Here is a 9,202-nt window from a genome sequence, read left to right as displayed (position 1 = left end):
AGTAGGTGTACACAGGGGGCCTTCTCTCTATGTCCTGTGGCCAGAGAAGTGGCCAGAGTGCAGCTGAATCCCAGCAGAGGCCCCCAACACCTCCATCCGCTCATTGTTTTGTGGGGTGAGGGTGGGAGCAGCTTTGTATGGGGGAGATAGATACACATTTGGAGCTCAAATGTCTAGCAGTCTAAGCTTAGTTGCTGGCTCTTAGGGAGATACTGAGAAACACAGCTCCATGTTGCCTGGGATGCTTGGGGCCCTCAAGACCAGTGGGAAGCTAAGTTTTGACACAACCCCTCCTTCTGTGGAAGGGGGATCCCTTGATCCCCACTAGCTCAGTATCAGGCAACCCAGGCTTCGAAGCTCATGCACTGGACAACCCTCATGTTCCTCCAGACTTCCAGCTCCACATCCTAACAGCCATGTGATTTTAGGAAAATAACTTGGACTGTCTGAGTCCTCACTGTCTCAAAAGTAAAATGTGAGCGCTACCCATGCTTATCCCACAAGATTATGGTGTAAGGAGTAAATGAGATGCTGTGCACAAAATTCTTTTAGTCAACAGTAGTGATCCCCTGGGCTCTCAGGTTGTTTAGGACAGCCCATTTGGGAACATCTTCCTTTTCAGGAACAGGAGGCTGGGCAGTAAACCCCCCCCCCCCATCTTTTTCTTTGATGTTCTATAGTCACCTCACATTACGCTGTGTCAAATCACCTTCATATGATGGAGAAGGATTAACATAATATGATGTTGGAGGGCAAGTTGCTGCTTGATACACCGTAAATTCCTCCATTCAAAAGCAAAGTTGCACAGCTACTTACCTGCTCTTAACAAAATATTCATCCAATATACGCCAGAAAGACGAGGGATGTTTCAGGCAAGCAGACAAGGATCCATCCTGATTTGTGATGCTTAATGCCATGGCAAGGACACCTTGCAATTGGATCCCCAGCTAACGTAGAAAATGTGGAGAGATGTCACTTCAGAAAGATACAAACCAGGAGGGGCAGAGATTTGTTGAACATTGTTTACCATTTCCGTCTCTTTGTCTTTCTCTCTCTGTCTCTGTCTCTCTATCTTTATCTCTATCTGTCTCTATCACTATCTTTCCATGTCACCCATGTAATCCAGCCACCACAATTTGAGGATGGCCAGGTATATGCAGATACCTCACATGTGTTTCAGCCTTCAGCCCCATTGCAGATCTCAGCCAACGGCCGGCATCATTGGCAGAAGGCAAGTCTTCCGTTATTCCAGCTCCCATTCTTCAAGTCTTCCAGCTGAGACCCCAGACATTGAAGAGCAGAGAAAATACCCTTTTGAAATTCCTGACCCATAGAATCCAGGAGCATAACAAATGGTTTTTTTATACTACTAAGTTTTAGGGTAATTTATTATGTATCCATAGTAACTGTAATATCTTAATAATAACAGACTTAATAATAACAAAGCTTTATAGCTTTTCATATTCACTACTCACTTAATCCCCAATGGGAGACATATTATTACTCTCCTAATTTTATGGAAAGGCAAAGTTCCTTGATTAATAGACAGAGCTAGCAGATGGTAGAGCTAACATTAAAACCAAAATCTTCTGGCTCCAAATCTTGGAGTTCTTTCTCTATATTATCTTTACTGGGTCACACACTGCATTTTGGTGAACAGGAGACGGCTTCAATCAGATCTGGGATTTTCAGTTGATTCTAGTGGCAGAGTAGCATGTTATGTGCTGTGGTTCTGGGATTCGATTTGCCTGGGTTCAATCCCTAACTCTGCCTCTTATGAGCTGTATTGTAATTGGTCAGAACCCTTTGGGGCCGTTCCATGACAGACCCCTCCCCCATATCTTCTGCTGTAGCTCCTCTCTGAAGTACCTAGATATTAGTATCTCATGCATACTTCCTGAATTTTTCGGATACTAAAAACCACCACCAAATGGAAGAAATTAACTGCTTGATGATCATGAGCACATAGCTCCCAGACCTTCTGGTGCCTAAGGATGGATAATGTTAACTGCCCTGTGACCTCAGCATCAACCAATCAGAGAACTGTGCACGAGCTGATCACAGACCCTGGGAAGCCCCTCCCTCACCTTGCTGAAATACTCACTTTTAAAATGCTTTGCTGAAATGCTTCAGGGAGTTCAAGAGTTTTTTGGCCATGAGCCGCCTGTTCTCCTTGCTGGGCCCTGCAACAAAGATTTCTCTTCTAAAATCCGAGCTTTCAGTTTGGCCTCACTGTACAACAGGCACACAAACTTGTGTTCAGTAACAGTATAATTTGGGCAAATTAAGAGATGTGCTGAGTTTCTTCATCAGTAAGTAATTTAGAACAACTCCTGGCACATCAGTGATGCTCAATCAATGTTGATTGTGATTATGGTTTATAGAATTGCTCTTAGGCTCAGGAAGAGGGACCCCTGCCCTAGGCCTTCCACTTAAGTAGGATGCACTTTGACCCATATCTCTAGTCACGCCCTTCCCATAGGGTGAAAGTACAAGGAACCAGGAGGACAAAGCATTCTAGCCCATGTCCTTCCCTCCAGAGTGTCCTTCCCTCAGGGTGTCGGGATCGTGGAATTCCCTACACACATGGCTGCAAGCCCACTTCCATGGCAGAAACTATTACCATCTTTGATTCTTCATCCTAAGGGCAGACTGTGTTTTGTCATATTCACCCTAGGCTGAAGGGTGGGCAAAGCTTGGCTGCTTGCAGGGGGTGTGGATGAATCTTACACATGCAGGCTCAGAATTCTCACATGTGTGTGCAAAACTTCTTATGTCATGAATAAAGCCAGGAATGGGGAGAGAAAAGGGTGTGGATGACGAGCTGGTGTCCAGGATCCAGTTCTTCCTGTTCTATATATTCCATCATGTAACCCCCCAAAATTTGAAATTTGATCTGGGCTTCCAGGTCATTATGAAGGTCTATTTGTTAAGACAGGAAACCAGAATATATTCTGTTTAGCATGTTTTTTATCTTGATTTATACATTTTAAATATTTAGACATTTAATGTTTGGGTCTCCATTCACATTTTTATCCCAGGCCCTGCAAATGTTAGGATTGACAGATTGATTAGGAAAGAGACAAAAGGCAGGGAGGCTAGCTGCAGGGCCCCTGTAGGCATTCAGGTGACAATGGAAGGCGAGATTAGGGTTAGAGACTTTAAAAGGAGAAAACAGAAGTGAGAGACATTTCAGCAGTAGAAGTGATCAGCCTCACCCCTCAGTGGAATGAAGGGTTTGAGAATGGTCCCAGTGGCTTCTCAGATTTCTCTAGTTAGTCCCTGGATATAGAAAGGATGATGGGAGAAGCAGCAGATTTGGGGAGGGTAGGGAACAAAGTGAGTCTGGTTCTGTGTCTGCTGAGTTTCAGGTGCTAGCAGGCTATCTACACGGTGAGGACTGTGGCTTGAGATACATAGGTTTGGTAAATATTAAGGCATGGAATTGATGCAATCACCAGAATGGGAGAAAAGGGCTGGGCAGCACCTCAGAGGAAGAAAAGCCAGATAATATGCTATATCAGCCAGGGTAAGCTGAAGTAACAAATAGCCCTCAAACCTCAGAAACTTACAGCATCAAAGGTTTATTTCTCATACATTTGCATTGCAGGTCACTCATGGCTCTGCCCCATGTTCTCTAACCAGTTCCCATGCAGGTGGAAGAGCATGACTGGTGGGATTGCAGAGGGAAAAGAGATTGTGGCAGTTCACATACTGGCTCTTAAAACTCTTTCTTGGAAATGACACGTGACTCTGCTTCTCACATTTCATTGGGTAAAGCAAGTCACATGGTCAAGCCAACCATCAGTGTGGTAGGGAAGAGGCAGTGGTTACTTTTGAACAGTAGTAATGTAGTCAATGACATGACATTCTAGAAAAAACAAGTCTTCCTACCCTTATTTTTTCTACTCCATAACTGGAGCTGTCTAGCTTGGAAGTGGGCTGCAGGACTGCTTTTCAAATAATTAATAGTAGTTAACCAAGTTATGTGGTGGGGAGAGAGGGATTAATGTGCTGATATTCCAAATGCGAGCAAAAGCATACACAAACTTATAGAGATGAAACAGAGCATTAATTCACTCAGTAAGCACTTATTTATCATCTACTAAATACCAAGTACCAGGAAAAGATCTTCCTACAAACCCAGGAAACGGCCTAACACACCCAATAAAACTAATGATTTATAGCCATAAGGAACACAAACATTTTTTTATGAAGCAGTTTCTAACTGCTTTATATCCATTAGCCATCTCCCCTCAGTAACTCGGTACAGTGATAATTATTACTATCATTTTACAGATGAGGAGTGTGACGTTCAGGGCCTGTATAACTTCCCCAAATTTACACAGCTGGCTAAGGTCAGAGGCTGGATTCCAATCCACTCCCAGTTCTAATCTCCCATTGAACCATCTATCCTCAGCATTCAGAGGTCTGCTCGAAGTGAGAAAGAATTCAGGCACAGAGTATACAGAACAAAGGCTCGAAAAGAGACCGGAAGCTAGTTAATAGGCTACACCAATTCACTTTAGATGGTGTCAAAGAGAATAAGCACAGGCCCAAAATGGTATCACTTATGCAAAACCCATGATACCAAACCTAGATGTAATACCTAACCTAATTGCAGTTTAGACCTTCGCTAGAAATGTAACCTTAATCAACCAGTCTGGAATTTTCTGGTCAACACCAATAAAGTAATCTGTCATGTGGACCCTCTCCATCCCCTCAGAGGAAGAAGAGGCAATCTGCATGATGAAACCATAGCCTTTCCCTTCTCCCAGAAAAGAAGATATCCTGGCCTAAAAATAATCCTTTCTTTTCTTTTTCTAATAGCTCCCTTACCGCACCCTTCTTCCTATAAAAACCTTTCATTTTGTACAACCCCTTGGAGTCCTCTTCTAGTTGCCAGATACCGTGCTACCCAATTCATGAATCATTGAATAAAGCCTATTAGATCTTCAAATTTACTTGGTTGAATTTTGTTTTTTTAACAATGGTGAAGTTTCTTCCTGGTGGACTCCTGGAGGGAGTGATGATTTAACTAAGAACTGTTAAAAAAACAAAATTCAACTGAGTTAACTGTCGACTGAAAAAAAATAAGCACAACGGGAGAGTTGTGAGTTAAGTTTTATTGGGGGCAAAATGAGGACTATAGCTTGGGAGACAGCATTTTGGACAGCTCTGAGGAACTGCTTCGAAGAGGTAGGGGGGAAGGTCAGTGTTATATATGATTTTAGTGAAGGGGGTGCGTGCAGTCAAGCACACATTTTGGCAGAGGCTTGCTGCTAGTCACGAGGAGCAAATATCACAGTTAATGATTTTAGAACTTTTCCAGATACAAGGAGATGCAAGAATTGGGCTCATAAAATCTTCTCCTGAAAATATCTAACTATCTGAAAGCCTGTTCTGCCAGTTTTTCCCAGAGCACAGAGTGCCTCATTCCTGATCTCCACCCTGAACTCCTTTCAGGGGCTGTTGAAAGTCAGCAGCTGCAGTGGCTCATGACTTTTAATCCTTGTAGAGGTAGATGGCAAGTGCCAATTTGTAGTTGGCAAAATGTTAAAGATCTTATTGGCTTTATGCAACAATTCATGAATCGGGCAGCATCCCATCTAGCAACTAGAAAGGAGCCTGAGGAACTGTACAAAACAGAAGACTCTTATATGCAGGAGGGATCAGGATAAGGAATTTATACCTGCTAAAAGTGGATTGTTTGTGGCAAGGCCACCTTCCTATTGGTGACAGCAGGGATCTATCAGTTAGATGACCTCATTAATGTTGACCAGGTAATTCCAGCTTGACTGGTTTAAGATTTCATTCCTTGGAAAGGCTGAAAGTGTCATTAAATTGGATATTAAGTCTTGGTTTGATGACATCTGGTGACAAGTGACTTCCTTTTGGGGCTGTTGTCTTTTCACAGGAAGGACTGTCAAATATGGAAGACCAAGCATGAGCAAAGGAACTGCACCGAGACCATGCGGTGAGTAAGGATTGTGGAGGACAGTGGAGAACTGATTTGGTGGAGAGATCATATCAGATTTTGAGCTCCAAAATAGTAACCATCTTTCTCCATGTCTTTCCTAATCTCCCAAGCAGGTTCAGACTAATTCATGGAACATTTTGCATCTCTCTTCAAACCACATATTCTATCTTCTATTACACATGTAGCAGCCTTATCTTCCAAGATTGTAAACTTCCTAACAGCCGTGACAGTGTCCTATTCATCTTTGTTTCCCAACACTTGGCATTTAGTAGCATCTCAAAGTGTCTGCCCAACTGAGGATTGTTCCTCAAATAAGTCCTCCTGTGGGCAAGGAGAGTTGCCTTTGATTGGAGAAATTTTAATGGCTATATTTTGAAGAGGGGTTAAGGGGGGATCCTAATGGGATGGGTGTAATTGGAGAGAAGGAAAGATTATTTCCAGAACATTAGGGGTCGCAGTTATTTGAAGAATCAAAGACAGTCTTCTCTGTCAGCTCACGAAAGCTCCTTTGCATTTAAAAGCAATGCCATTTACTTACAAATTATAGTGCTTTTGATGCAAATGAACTGCTTCTGGACAGTTTCCTCTCCCCCAGATTAGCTAAGAAATGTGGGGAAATTGACCAAGGATGCAGAATGCTGAGCCTGACCTGAGGCATATTAAAATAAAGCTGCTATTTAATTATTCCTATTTCTGAAGGAAGAGGCAATTAGAACCCAGTGAAGTGGCAGGGGGGACTGGCCCAGGATTTTGCTTTTAATCATGTGAATTCTTGGGTGTGGAGGTGGCCAGCAGAGCACACTTGACCAGACTGTGTAGGGAAATTGCTGAGTGCAGAGGCCTGTCCCAGGCCAGACCTGACCCAGACATGCAGAAGAATTGTGGTAAATTACTGAACCCCTTTGGCCTTCAGTTTTTTAAGCAGGGACACCCATCCTGCCCTCTTCATGGGAGGACTGGTGAGAGAATATTAATCTAGTGGCTGGTATTCGACAATTTACAATTTATAAAGTGTTTTTGCACCCATTATCTCGTTTGATCCCCACAAGACCCTGTGAGGTGGGAATTATCATTATATGCATTTTCAACAGGAAAACTGGGACTGGTAGAGGTTAAACTGTGCAAGTCACACAGTTAGTTATGGAGGCATGCTGTTTCTGACTCCAAATCCCATTCAACCCTTCTTTCTCCTTGATAGATAGAACAATGGCGAAAAGTGTAGGGGAGAAAAATTTATTTTTCTTTTACCCAGATTAGGTTCTTCAGCAGGACTCCTATGCATGAGACTGGTCAAAACCAGATTAACAAGAGAGAAACAAACAGAAGTTTATTAACAGGTGCATTGCTCATAGGAGCATCCAGCAGTGAGTAACTCAAAGGGGTGGTTGGAATTTGAGCTTATGTACCATCTTAGGCTAAACAAAAGGAAAAAGTGTTTGGGGTCTCTGGGTAGAAGGGGGGGATGAGGAGGCAAGTTTTGGAAAGGTGACCAGGAAAGTATGGTGGTAAACTTGTTTAGTAAAGTGTTGTTTGGTGAGATTTGTTATGCAGATTTACATTGGTGATAAGAATTGTTAAGAGTCCTCCTCTTCCTGGTATGGGCAACAGAGACATCTCTTAAAGTGAAAATTTCCTTTGTAAAAGGAAAATTTGTGCCCTCCTTTTAGGGCTTTGCCTGCACCTTCTGGTTCTCAACTGCCTTTTAACTCAAAATAATCCATATGCCAAAGAGGTATATTTTTGAGTGGCATCTTCCGGTACCCTTTAGAAGATAAGCCATACCTAATAATATTACTCTTTAAGAGCCATGCCTATATGCTAATTCATTTAATCTTCCCAACAACCTAATAAAGTGGGTACTATTATTATTTTCACTTTACAGATGAGGAGACTGAGACACAGAGAGGCCATGATCACATACATCACCAATAGGTATGGAACTGTGATTAGAATTTAGGAAGACTGGTTCTAGAACATATGTTCTTATGCCTTAAGCAATGACTTTTCCCATTTCCTGTGGCAGAGCAGAAGGGCTCTGGGTAGTTACAAGTATGATATTCCTTGAAAAATGAAAGCACGTATATGCTCCAATTCCCCGCTCTCTTTACCCAGAAATCTTTCCTTCTAACAATCATGTTGCCAGGAACTCTACCATTACCAGTCATTTCTCTGGACAAAATTATTAGTCCTCCTTGTTTAAAGGCTCTCACCTTTCCTGCCTTCTTCCCGCCCACCCTACCCTCACGTACATGCACACAGAATAGTCTAAAACCCTAGCAGCAAGTCCTCCATGACCTTGACCCCTCTTGCCTCAACTCTTCCCCTCCCTCCTTCACACCCTGCCCTCCCAATGCACCAAACCCTTGGAAGTTCCTCAAAGGGACCACAATCTCTTGCATATCAGTGCACCTTCCTGTTTAATTCTCCCTTCCTCATTCCCTGTTAGACACCTCCTTTTTAAAGTTCTTTGCTGCTCTCCCAGCTTACTTTCAGTGCATCTCCTCAGTGCCCCCATAGCAACCTGAGCATTTTCTTTTCATAGGGCATAATGGTTGGAGCAAATAAACTGAGAGCTACTTAAATGAAAAGGGTTGTTTTTTTGTTTATCTCTGTACTACCTAGGTCAGTGCCTGGTACTTAGTAGTGAAAGGATTCAGAACCAGCCTCCCTGAAATGTGCCACTTTGGCATGTGGATTAATTTGAGCTGAAGACAATCAAGGCCCAAATGACTCAGGAAGAGCTTTTCACCTTTCCCCTTAACTGCCCAAAAGAATTTAGATTGAGGGCCTGGTCCAGGAAGAGAGCTATCACCAAAGATAGCTACAAAGAATATGGGCTCGGTGTGGTAAATTGGGTGGAGGGAAGCTAGTCAGGGCCTGTGGACCAAATTCCTCTCTGTGTCCCATTGTCTTGTATGGCATGGAAAACGTTTGTTTACCAAACATTTGCTTTTCCCATCTTCCTGTAAATTGTCTTCCTCCCCTTTGCAGTCCTAGACCCCTACCACCTTCTTAGCTCAGAACAGCATGTTAGCTCACTTGCCTAACTGCCTGTGGGTCTCATATTCTTATGGGGCTCCCATACATACATAATTAAATTTGTTTTTCTCCTGTTACTATGTCTTATCTCAATTTAATTATTAGACCAGGCAAATGAACCTAATAGAGTGGAGGAAAATTTTTTCTTTCCCAACAGTTGGTGACCCAGATAGGATTAACTTC

The 9,202-nt window shown here is 42.8% G+C and overlaps 1 long non-coding RNA gene across 1 annotated transcript; it reads left to right on the top strand.

The window, feature by feature from the left end:
* The first annotated feature begins 5,715 nt into the window (after positions 1-5,715).
* Positions 5,716-7,888, top strand: LOC132374803 (uncharacterized). The gene is made up of 3 exons (XR_009505763.1): positions 5,716-5,783; positions 5,918-5,977; positions 7,863-7,888. It is a non-coding gene; the product is annotated as an uncharacterized LOC132374803 (long non-coding RNA).
* Positions 7,889-9,202: the final 1,314 nt, after the last annotated feature.

This window comes from Balaenoptera ricei, chromosome 1 (assembly GCF_028023285.1).
Source record: "Balaenoptera ricei isolate mBalRic1 chromosome 1, mBalRic1.hap2, whole genome shotgun sequence".
NCBI lineage: Eukaryota > Metazoa > Chordata > Mammalia > Artiodactyla > Balaenopteridae > Balaenoptera > Balaenoptera ricei.
The sequence above is the reverse complement of the archived record's forward strand: the minus strand, read 5'-3'. Positions and strand labels throughout refer to the sequence as shown.